The sequence below is a fragment of the Cebus imitator genome, unplaced genomic scaffold (genome assembly GCF_001604975.1).
Source record: "Cebus imitator isolate Cc_AM_T3 unplaced genomic scaffold, Cebus_imitator-1.0 Scaffold11, whole genome shotgun sequence".
Taxonomy (NCBI): domain Eukaryota; kingdom Metazoa; phylum Chordata; class Mammalia; order Primates; family Cebidae; genus Cebus; species Cebus imitator.
The window spans coordinates 10,570,476-10,582,794 of NW_016107326.1; the positions used below are offsets into that span (position 1 = coordinate 10,570,476).

At 47.2% G+C, this 12,319-nt stretch overlaps 1 protein-coding gene across 6 annotated transcripts in view; it reads right to left on the minus strand.

Annotated features, from left to right (window-relative positions):
* The window catches only part of ANXA11 (annexin A11), a 52,688-nt gene that overhangs the window by 33,159 nt on the left and 7,210 nt on the right, over positions 1 to 12,319 (minus strand). The window contains exon 1 of one of the 6 annotated variants that reach the window (XM_017497097.2): positions 4,250 to 4,285. The exons of 3 other annotated variants lie outside the window; for them this stretch is intronic. The gene's annotated coding sequence lies outside the window, so the exon portion shown is untranslated. Of the gene's footprint in view, positions 1 to 1,467; positions 1,489 to 2,162; positions 2,185 to 4,249; positions 4,286 to 12,319 lie in introns of those variants that run through there. 2 more of the 6 variants (XM_037727492.1, XM_037727495.1) reach the window with 2 other exon arrangements.

The following is a 12,319-nucleotide window of genomic DNA, read 5'->3' on the forward strand; positions in this document are numbered from 1 at the left end:
CTCACTTTCCATATGAGGGAGGCCAAGAGCACACAGCATCACACACAGGTCTCTCTGTCACACTCCACAGCAGGCTTCCCTGCAAGCCGGGCCACTCCTCTTTGTGGGCAGAGTCCCCTCGGAGGCCTGGCCACATCACACAAGCTCACAGAAGAGCCAACACTTGGTCAAATGCAGAGTCTAGTTCAAAATTTCTGAGGAGTGGAAAGCGGGCAGCAGAGGAAGGTGACAGAGACACAGCATTAATATGTGGCTGCCCTGCAGGCCAGGCTGTGGTGGGCACTCAGGTCCTGGAGGACACCGAGATTCTTGCAACAGACACAGTGGCAGTGACAGGAAAAGCCCCCATCCAAGTCCTGACTCCAAAGTGTAGACAGGACCTGCTGTAGTTGGAATGCTTCTGTCTCCCCCAAATTCATTATTGAGATCCCAACTCCCAATGTGATGATATTTGGAGGTGGGGCCTCTGGAAGGTTATGAGGTTGGAGCCCTCATGAATGGGATTCACGCCCTTATAAAACAGAGCCCAGGGAGCTCAACCCTTTCCACCACGTGGGGACACAGGGAGAAGGTGCTGGCCTATTTGTGAACCAGAAAGTGGGCCCTCGCCAGACGCTGGGTCTGCTGGCACCTGCATCTTCAACTTCCAGTCTCCAGAACTGTGAGCAGCATGTTTCTGTTGTTTATAAGCCACCGGGTCTATGACATTTTATTACAGCAGCCTGAACAGATTTAGACATAACCTAAGGACACAGACAGACAGACAGGCACACACACACACACACACACACACACACTCACACACACTCTCAAAAAGGGAAACAGTGGGCTGCGTCTGTAAGTGCAGGTGGTGGGGAGGGGACACAGGTCTCGGTCTTTGCTCACTTCCGCATGGGGAAACCACCCCCAGTCACACTACCTGAGCAGAGGAGCTTCTCCCAGGGTCCACCTAGGAGAGACGAGCACAACAATGGAAGTGAGCTGATGTCAATCAGGCTCAAGTGCCAGGGTGGCTGAGGCCCCCCGTTGGACCACCCCTGTTAGTTGTCAGGTCACTCCATTCGCTGCAAAGTCCAACCCAGTTTTTCCCAGAGCTCCTGGGCCCACAGGGATGTGCCACACCCCAAGCCCTGCAGCAGTTACTGTCTACAAGGTAACCCTTCCAGCGGCTCTGCGTGAAAAAAGCAAGGGGAACTCCTTCTCTAAACCCCTCCCTCATCTTGCAGTGTAGGGAAGGGGAAGCTGAGCGGCTCACCCAGGACACGCAGCCTGAGCCTCACTGACATTGACTTTCACAATGTCTACCCCTAGATTCTTGGCAGGTCCTTCTACCGCTCCCGATCACCCTTTCTCTCATACTCTAAACCAGCTCCCCCATCTTTTCACGGCCCACAATCCCCTGTCAGGAGCCGCAAACATCACAGGACAGTCACAAGAGACTTCTCAATTCTGCTGCATGAGTTTTACCACTGCCCACACAGCTCTGATATCATCTTCTAGCACTGCTGCTGGGCCACCGGGGTGGTAAAACTCATGGTTTGGAGTCCAGTGACAATGATTCCATTCTAGCTCTACCTCTTGTTAGCTGTGTGACCCTGGATATACAGATTGGCCTCTCTGAGCCTTTTTCCTCACCTGTAAAAAGAGGAAAAATGATCCATCTCATTATACAGCTGTCAGAATGTAATATTCTGATATATATATATATATATATATATATATATATATATATATATATATATATATATATATATATATATATATAGAGAGAGAGAGAGAGAGAGAGAGAGAGAGAGAGAGCTCTCCAAAGGGTATTAGCATGCAGCAGGTGCTCAGTTAACTTTAACTTACTCCCTAGGAGACATTAGCCTGAAGCCAAGGTCTGGTTCCGAACGTCACTGCTTGCTGTGTGACCCTCCCTGGGCAACTTAACCTCTCTGAGCCTCCATACTGTCTGCAAAGATCTAATGTGCCCCACCTACCCTTGATTACTATGAGGACTAAAAGTAAAAGAACAGGAACGTGCTTTGTAAAGCCTGACCCAGTTATCTTCACTCTGTGGCCAACACACCTAGTGTTGGTCTGTCTCAAGTGGCCAAAGAGGCCAGGCTCTGACATTTGGAGAGGGAGAAAAGGGTCATGGATCCTGGGCAGACACTAACCTGGCCGGGTGTCAGGCTATTGCCTCCCAGAGGATCAGCCCAGCCCACACAGTGAGGGGAGTGTCCAGCCAACCCTTAAGGTCCCGGGGCCTCAGGACGATGCTGGTAAGGGAAGGGTACAGGGAGAGTTTTTCAGAGCCTGAAACAGCTACCATCAGCTTTCTCGATTAGGTCCCTTAAAGATATCCCCGGAACCCGTGAATGCGTTACTTTACATGGCAAAAGGGAGTGTCCTGATATGATTAAGGTTACCCGCCGTGAGATGGGGAGACTAGCCTAGATTATTCAGGTGGGCCCAATCCATTGGGAAAGGTACTTCAAAGCAGAGAGCCTTTGTGGATGGGTTAAAGAGGAAAAGGAAGAATAAGCAGGAGAGAATTCAAGCATGAGAGGGATTGTGCCCATGGAGGAAAGGAGCCAAGTGCTAAGGAACGCAGATGGCCGCTAAAGCTGGAAAGGACAAGGAAGCATTCACCTCTAGGAACTCCAGACACACAACCCTGCCAACACCTTGATTTTAGCAACATGAGATCCAAGAGACCATGAGAGAAAACTGTTAAGATAAAAAAGGGGGGTGGTAAAATAGTGCAGCCACTATGGAAAACAGCAGGGAGATTCCTCAAAAAATTAAACATAGAACTACCATATGATCCAGCAATCTCACTCATGGGCATACGGGCTGAGTACCCCTCATTCAAAATGTGTGGGATCAGCAGTGTTTCAGATATTCTGGTCTTCAGATGATTTCAGATTTTGGAATTCTGGCATTACACTTACCACTGTGCATCCAAAATCTAAAAATCCAAAAGGCTTCCATGAGTGCTTCCTTTGAGCGTCATGTTGCAGCTCAGAAAGTTTCAGATTTTGGAACATTTCAGATTTGTGACAGTCAACCTATATACCCAAAGGAAATGAAAGCAGGGACTCCAGCAGACATTTTTACACCTATGTTCAGAGCAGCCTCATTCACAGTAGTGAAAAGGTGGAAACGACCCAAGTGCCCATGATGGATGAATGGATAAACGAAACAAGGTCTCCACGTAAAAACAGAGTATCATTCAGCCTCAAAACAGAAGAAAGTTCTGACACATGCTACAACATGGGCAAATCTTGAATATATTATGCTAAAGGAAACAAGCCAGGCACAAAAGAACAAATACTTCTGATTCCACTTATACAAAGTCTCCAAAGTAGTGAAATTCATAAGGACAGAAAGTAGACTGCTGTTGCCAGGGGTCAGGTAAGAGGGAATGGGGAGTTTACATTTCATGAGTACACAGTCAGTTTGGGAAGATGAGAACCTTGTGGAGATGCATGGTAATGACTGTTGTGTAACAAAGAGAATGTATTTTAACACCACTGAACTGCACACCTAACAGTGGGTAAAATGGTAAATTTTATGTTGTGTGTGTATACATATACACATATGTGTGTGTGCGTGTGTATTTTTTTTTTTTTTTTTTTAGAATAAAGATGAATTGCCTGCAAAGGAAACAACCATTTAAAGCATAGTAGAAATCACACTGCTTTCTGGTTGCATTTTTCTTTAAAGATCTAGAGTCTCACTCTGTTGCCCAGGCTGGCGTGCAGTGGCATGATCTCAGCTCACTGCAACCTCCGTCTCCTGGTTTCAAGCGATTCCCTGCCTCAGCCTCCCGAGTAGCTGGGATTACAGGCGCCCGTCACCATGCCTGGCTAATTTTTTGTATTTTTAGTAGAGATAGGGTTTCACCATGCTGGCCAGGCTGGTCTTGAACTCCTGACCTCAGGTGATCCGCCCGCCTTGGCCTCCCAAAGTGCTGAGATTACAGGTGTGAGCCACTGCGCAAGGCTCTGTGTATATTTTTACCACAAAAAAAGTTGCATGGTTTTAAGCCACAAGTTTGTAGCAATTTGTTACAGCAGTAATTGAAAACTAATCTACCGTACACAATGCAGTGGGGAGGGGTTGGGAGATGACGGTCAAAGGGTACAAAATCTCAAGCCGGGCACAATGGTGTAGTCCATAGTCCGAGCCACTTGGGAGGCTGAAGCAGGAGGATTGCTTGAGCCCAGGGGTTTGAGCCTGCAGAGGGCCTTGAACATACCATGAACAGCCACTGCCCAGATAACACAGCAAGACCCTGTTACAAAAAAAAAAAAAAAAAAATTAAGAAAAAAAGGAGGAACATGTTGTTTCCTTTGCACAGCATGAAATAGTTAATAATAGAGTACTACATATCTCAAAATTGCTAAGAGAATAAACTTTAAACTTTCTCGCCACAAAAAAAAATAAGCATTTGAGGTGATATATTAACTAGTTTGCTTTAATTACTTCGTATCGTATTCATAGATTATAACATCACTTTGTACTCCATAAATTTACATAATTATAAATGTTAATTTACAATAAAAAATGTTTAAGGACAACTATTGGCCAGGCATGGTGGCTCATCCCTGTAACCCCAGCACTTTTGGGAGGCTGAGGTGGGTGGATTACATGAGGCCAGGAGTTTGAGACCAGCCTGGGCAACATAGTGAGACACCATCTCTATTAAAATACAAAAATTGGCCAGGCACAGTGGCTCATGCCTATAATCCCAGCACTTTGGGAGGCTGAGGCAGGCGAATCACCTGAGGTTAGGAGCTCAAGACCAGCCTGGCCAACATGGTGAAATCCTGTCTCTACTAAAAATACAAAATTAGCTGGGCATGATGGCAGGTAACTGTAATTCCAGCTACTGGGGAAGCTGAGGCAGGAGAATCACATGAACCTGGGGGGCAATGGCTGCAGTGAGCCAAGATCATGCCATTGCACTCCAGCCTGGACAAAAAGAGCAAACCTCTGTCTCAAAAAATAAAAATAAAACCACAAAAATTAGCCAGGCATGGTGGCAAGCACCTGTAATCTCCACTACCCAGGAATTGCTTTGAACCCAGGAGGCGGAGGTAGCAGTGAGCCAGGATTGTGCCACTGCACTTCAGCCTGGGCGATAGAGCAAGACTCTGTCTCAAAAAAAAAAAAAAAAAACCTTAAAGAAAACTAATATATACACTGACTATTCCTTCTCTCTTTCCCTCCATATCCTTCTATGGCATTCTCTTTCCAAAAGTCTCTGCTCTCTTTGCATAAGAGCTCTGTGAACACATCTACCTAACTCAGCAAGGTTTCTTTGACTAGGAAAGCATTAAACCACCAAGACTACAAAAAAAAAAAAACCCTTTCCAACAATGGAAGCAGGGACCAGGTGCTTGCCTCTCCCACATGTTGGCAATGGGGCTTGGCACAGGTATACTAACTTGAATTACCAGTCAACATGAGACACCAGGGGATTCCAGCCCTTGGTGGCTTCCGCGTGGCCAGGCTACGCACTCCCAGTCAGCATTTGCCCAGTCGGAGTTGCACAGGCAGGGCCATCACATCCCATCGGCCAGGACCTTACAATCGGATGCCAGAGGTCAGTTCAGCACCTCCGAGATGACTCAGTTCATTTCCACCCACCCCACCTCACCCCATTTCAAAATGACGGAGAGGAGAACATGGCACACCAACATGACATGATACAGCAAGACCCTAAGACGGCTGGTGCCAAATCCCCCCCACCCCCACTCCCAGGCAAGAGCTCATCGTCCCCAGGGCAGGGTGGGTACAGAGGCTTATTGTCCTCAGAGCTGCTGGCAGACTCAGGCCCAGTTCTCTAGGATGTTTCTTTTTATTCCATGGGGCGGGGAGCTGCCCGTGGGAGTTCAAGCCTGGGTTGCTGCTTCTTGCCCGAGGCAACAGCAGGTACAGTGGGAAGACCAGGGCTGAAAAGAGATTAATTTTGCAATATTGGGGAATGACTGCCTTCCAAGAAACACACCGAAGGGGGAAGAGATGTGATAAAATCCTGCCCCTCTTGTACATTTCACCTATGCACGCTAATCAGATTTGTATGGGCTCCCTCTTCATATAAACAGACAGCAAAGGGTCACAGAACATCTGAGGAAGGCTCTACCAAGAAAGGGAGAGACCAAAACAGAAGAAAAGGAACCAAAGACACAGACGATGAGAAGCAGAGGACAAAAATATAATCAATATCCTCAGAGAAAATATTATAGCCATCAAACAAAAAGATCAGCAAAGCAATCATTGTGAAATTTGAGAGCACAAGAGGCAAAGAAAAGATACTAAAACTTTAGAAAAGAAGAAACAGGTCCTTTTGGGGGTAACTGGAAGGACACTGGACTTCAACAGCCACACTGGAAACTACAAGACAACGGAATAATGTGTTCAGTGTTCAGAAAGGAAATTATTTTCAGATTATAATTCTATAGCCAGCTAAATTATCCACTACTGAGAGGATGGAACATAGATATTTGGAGGCATACAAAGCTTCAAAAACAAAAAACAAAAACCTACCTCCCATGCATTTTTCTTAGGAACTTTTGGATGATTTCAGCAAAATGAGAACATAAGTAAGGAAAATAAAGAAAACAAAATATATAGGATCTAGGAACAGGGGAATCTAACACAGAAGACTGTAAAAAGTAGTCCCCAGATTACAGCTGAGCAGCAGGCCTGGGGAGCAACTAGACCAGTTTGGAAGAACAGATAAACAGAAAATCAGGCCCCAAAACAGGGAAAGCATCCACTTGAGGAATAATGGGACACGAAGGACTGTACTCCTAATGTGTGACCACAGCGCAGCATCAAACAATATAATTTATGGTCACAATAATGCAGACATTAAATATTGATGTATGTATTGGTTCCTTAGCTATCAAGAAGGAAGTCAACATATTTCAAAACTGACAAATTAAGAAACAGTAACATAAGCCTATTAATTAAAAATAATAAGGCATTTAAAAATGGTTAACTCTGGAGAAAGAAAGAGGAAGGATGTGTCAGGGGACTACTGGTTTCATTATAAGCCTTTGGATCCATATATTTGGCTTTTTTCATTTTTTATTATAAAATATTTTTTATAATATAGCAATAAATACAACATATATATGAGTTATAAAGCATAATAAAATAAGCATCCATTATTATCAAACTTTAGAGAGAAAATTATCTGCCAGGCAGGGTTTTCACATCTGCAATCCCAGCACTTTGAGAAGCCAAGGCAAACAGATCACTTGAGGCCAGGAGTTCGAGACCAGACTGGCCAACATCACAAAATCCCATCTCTACTAAAAATGCAGAAATTAGGCAGGCGTGGTGGCTCATATCTATAATCCCAGCTACTCAGGAGGCCGAGGCTGCAGTGAGCTAAGATCACAACATTGCACTTCAGCCTGGGTGACAGAGGGAGACTCTGACTCAAAAAAAAAAAAAAAAAGAGACAGTATTACTACATTCTTCTGTTTTTTGAAACAGCCTCTCACTCTGTCCCCAGGCTGGAGTGTAGTGCTGCAATCTTGGCTCACTGCAGCCTCAGCCTCCCGAGTAGCTGGGATTATAGGCATGTGCCACCATGCTGGCTAATTTCTATATTTTTAGTAGAGACAGGGTTTCACCATGTTGACCAGCCTGGTGAACTACATTCTTCAACTGCTTTCTGAAAATATAGGCATATAGCTTTTAGGGGAAAGTTAAAACAAAACACTAGCAGCCAGTCTCTGGTACTGGTACCAGCATCTGCAGTAGGTCCAGGTTTTGTGGGGCCTGAAGCTTACAAGATTTTAGGAGTCCTCTTCAGGACGAAAAACACAGAACATCTTAGTTTTTTGCAAATGTTATAAGCCATATGACTCTGTGAACTCACTGCTAGGGCCCCTCCCACGGCCCCTCACTAGGGTGCTGTGAGTCCGGGGACCTGAAGCTTCCATTTCGTTAGCTTCACAGTAATCCTGCCTGGGTTTATGGAGGCACCAGGGGCTGGACTAGACTCCACAGGATAGGGAAGAAAAAAATAAAATCTTGGCCTGCATCATGCTTTCTCTCTAGCTGGAGAGATAAACACAATAGCGCAGTTCCGAGAAAACACACACTACAATATTTAAGAGCCATTCCCAGGAAGAGTGGGGAGGAAGACAAAGAATTCAGAAAATGTGTTCCTTGGGAGCGGAGCATAGGGGCATCTGAGAAACTGGCCTTTCTCTGACGGGCCTTGTCTACCTTACCTATATCCAATGAGTGCGCCTGCAGGGCCTCAGTGGTCTGCAATGCTGCCTCCCAGAACCTGGGGCTCCTGAACGTTTTTGGAGCTCAATAGCGTTATTTCATTGGAGGGAGGAAAGGGCTGGAAAAGGAAGAGACTCTGGCTTAAATCTTTCAAAAATATTAAAACAGGAGGAGCTCTGGCAACAAGGGCCTCACATTCCTGCATGGTGACACTCGGCTAGGGCTGGCAACAGCTGCACACCTTCCTCCCTCCGCCATTCAGCTACCTGGGTTGTCCTTGCAGGAATCTGCATTTGTGATCTCAGGAATAGAGATTTACCAAGGCCCTTCCAGTTGGTGTGTGATGAGCCATCCCATTTCCCTGTGCATGGCTGGCACAGGCCCTTCTCCCACCATAGGCTGAGGAAGAGAGGTGGAGAAGACTGAAGACTGTCATGGGGTGGCAGGGTGCTCCCTGGTCTCTCCTGAGGAGGCCGTGATGCCCATCAGCCAGTCCTTGGGGCCTGTACAACCACTCTGGAAGCCCAGGCCCTTCAAGCCTGGGAGACTTAAGAGAGTGTATATTCTAGCTCCAAATGGCTGAGCACCCCTGCTCTGCCAAAAAGCCTCAGGAAACCTCTCCAAATAGCCCTTATCAAGAACTGCTCTTCAAATGGTACCAATGTCCCCAGTCAGTGGCATGCAGCTAGAAGCTGCAAGAACCTGCGGCTCACTCTGGAGGAGAAAATACCTTCACTTGGGAATGGGCTGACCCTTCTGCAGCTGGCATCCTAAGCTGTGTCAAGCAGTCTGGGGGCCAAGAGTCATTCACACTGGGCCACTGCGGAACAGCAAGATAACACAAGGTACCTCAGGGACATGCATGATGGAGAGAAGCACAGAAAATGCATGTCCTTAGCCCAGGCCAGCTCAGCAATTTCCCTTTTCAGGACACCTCTCCTCAGGTGGTCCCTCTAGCTGGTCTGACTCTCTTGGCCTTCCCTGAGTCTAGATGAAGGTAGTCCACTTTCACACTGCTGATAAGGACATACTGAGACTGGGCAATTTACAAAAGAAAGAGGTTTATTGGATTCACAGTTCCACATGGCTGGGGAGGCCTCACAATCATGGCGGAAGGTAAAAAGCACATCTCACGTGGCAACAGACAAGAGAAGAGAGCTTGTACAGGGAAACTCCCCTTTATAAAACCATCAGATCAGGCTGGGCACGGTGTCTCACGCCTGTAATTCCAGCACTTTAGGAGGCCAACGTGGGCAGATCACAAGGTCAGGAGTTCGAGACCAGCCTGGCCAACATGGTGAAACCCTCGTCTCTACTAAAAATACAAAAACAAAATTAGCCAGTATGGTGGCAGATACCTGTATTCAGGAGGCTGAGGCAGGAAAATCACTTGAAGCCAGGAGGCAGAGGTTGCAGTGAGCCAAGATTGTGCCACTGTACTCCGGCCTGGGCAACAAGAGCAAAACTCCATCTCAAAAAAAAATAAATGAGTAAATAAATAAAATAAAATAAAATAAAATAAAAAATAAAACCATCAGATCTTGTGAGACTTATTCACTAGCACAAGAACAGCACAGGAAAGACCTGCCCTCATGATTTGATTACCTCCCACCAGATCCCTCCCAAAACATGTGGGAATTTAAGATGAGATTTGGGTGGGGATACAGCCAAACCATATCACACCTCTTTCAGGAAGCCCACCTGATCTCCCACCCACAACGCTCACTGTTCCTGGAACTCTCCCAGCACTTGTCCTAAAATGTTTTCCACATTCTCTACTGTTCTAATAAGCTCCCCTTTTTCTAACTCCTAGGATAGATACACATATTACCTTCCTATGTATCACCTCATTAACCTCCACAATGCTCCTATTGGATAGGTATTATCACCCTCATTTTATAAGCAAGGGAACCAAGGCTGAGTTGGCTCTTGACATGCAAAGTTCACACACCCAAGTGCCAGAGCCAGGCACTTTTTTTCTAGGCCTCCCCGTGAGAGCATCAGTTGCTGCAGGCTGTAGGACAGGCCTCTCCTCCTGTCTCCCACCACCTCCTTCCACAGGGCTGGAACCACGAGGTCCTTGACACATACTGAATATTGGCAGGAATCCCAGTGGACCCTGGCTCATTTCTTCCATTCTCTGGGTGGCACCTGTTTGGGTAGCCTCTGTTACATAGGCCCCAGGAATTCTGGGGGCAGGGAGGACACAGCTAGGACATTCCCCTCTCGCCAACCCCAAAGCAGGACCTTAAGTGATGTGAGTGGGCGTATGAACATCCCAAGCTCTTCTGAGAAGCGGGTGGGGACCCTGGGGGGGGGCTCCAGAGCCCCAGTGCTCTGCTCTTGGTCACAGGTGCCATTAGGTCACCAAACCAGCCAGCTAGTCTCAGGGCAGCACTCTACCAACCCTGACTACATTTTCCCAGGCACTAAACAAAAAGCCTACGCAGGTGCTGTTAAGCATTCAGCTCCCCACCCACATGCCAGGAACTAAAAATAGCTGCAGCCTATGTCAATCATTAGCCAGGCTGTGCCTCAGACCTCCTCTCTGAGCGCTGGCATCTGGGGCAGCTCGGGCTGGAAGAGTGGCAATGGGCAGCATCTGGGGCCTCACCAAGGAGCTGAACTTGAGCAAGCAGGTTCTGAAAGACACTTCTTCAAGATAAACTCAATTACCAGTGCACTGGCATTTGGATTACATGAGAATCCTAACATATTGGAGCTGGGAGGGGCCTTCATGAAATCACTTCATTCAACCGGTTTATTTTATTTGAGGTGGCAGCCGAGGCCCAGAGAGCAGGAGGACTCTGCCTGAGTTCTCAGAGCTGGCGTGGGGCAGGGCAATGACCAGAACCACGTCTCTGGATTTCCAGACCAGTGCATTATGGACCAGGCTGGTCCCCCAACACTCAATGCATTTCTGGGCTCCATCCCACCTTCTCAGGCTGGAGAATGGACTTGAGAAATACAAAGAGGTTAAACCTCAGAAAGAGAGAAGAAGAAAGTGACTGCTGCCTCCCAAATAATGTCCCATATAATCAAGCCATACAGAAAAGCACCAGCCGCTCCATGGGAGCCTTGTGACCCTGTTTCTCTGCAGATCACCTCCCTGTGTGTTGATGACAACAGAGAATGGGGGTTGGCAACCGCTGCTCTGATCTCTCAAGGATATTACCAGCCACGGAGACCAAACATCAGCCCCACCTAAGTTCAGGGTTCAAATGGCCTCTGCCCCCAAGCTCTCCTAGAAACAGTCACCTAGGTATCACATTTGGAGTTGAAGAAGGCAATTGGGAGGAGGTAACACAAAAAAAATAACCCCTATCCCACTGGGTCTTGGAGGGGCCCCTTGATCCCATGGGGTCTGGAAGATCTGGTGGTGGCTCCAGAGATGGAGCACGTGGATGCTGGACTGGATGGCTGGGAGCAGCAGATGACTCTCGGGCAGCAGCAAAGTCACAGCAGCTTGCCAGCCTGTGCACAAGCCCACAGGAACAGAGTCTGCCTTGCTTGCACTGCCTGCAGGATTGCCAGTGTCATGAGAAACCATTCCCACTTCCTAACCTGAGAAACACAGGCTTAGACAATAGCAAGACTGATAAGCATAGCAGTAGTAGTTTCAAATTCAGGAGAGCAGTGGGTGGTGTTCCAGAAACTTCTGGTTGTCCTCCTCAACCATCTGTTCTCTCTTGCTTTAGTAACAGAACGCTCACCATAGCCTGGCACACAGCAGCCCCAACTAAGGACTGTTTCTCAGACTCCTAGCAGCTCGGAGGGCCTGCCATGGGGATGTGTAAGTGAGCAGTCTTGGGCTATGCAGGTAAGGGAGGCACCTGGACGGTGCTACCCAAAATGTGGCCCAGAGACTGGCGGCATGACAAATCTGGGAGCCTATAAGCAATTAAAATGCCCAGGTCCCATTGCCGATCTCCTAAATCAGAATGATTAGGGGTGCAGTCAATCTAAGAATCTGTGTTTTAACAAGCATTCCAGATTGTTCTTCTACATGCTCAAGTTTGAAAACCACAGCCCTAGAGAATGTTAGGGACAACAGTCCATAAGGAGCCTG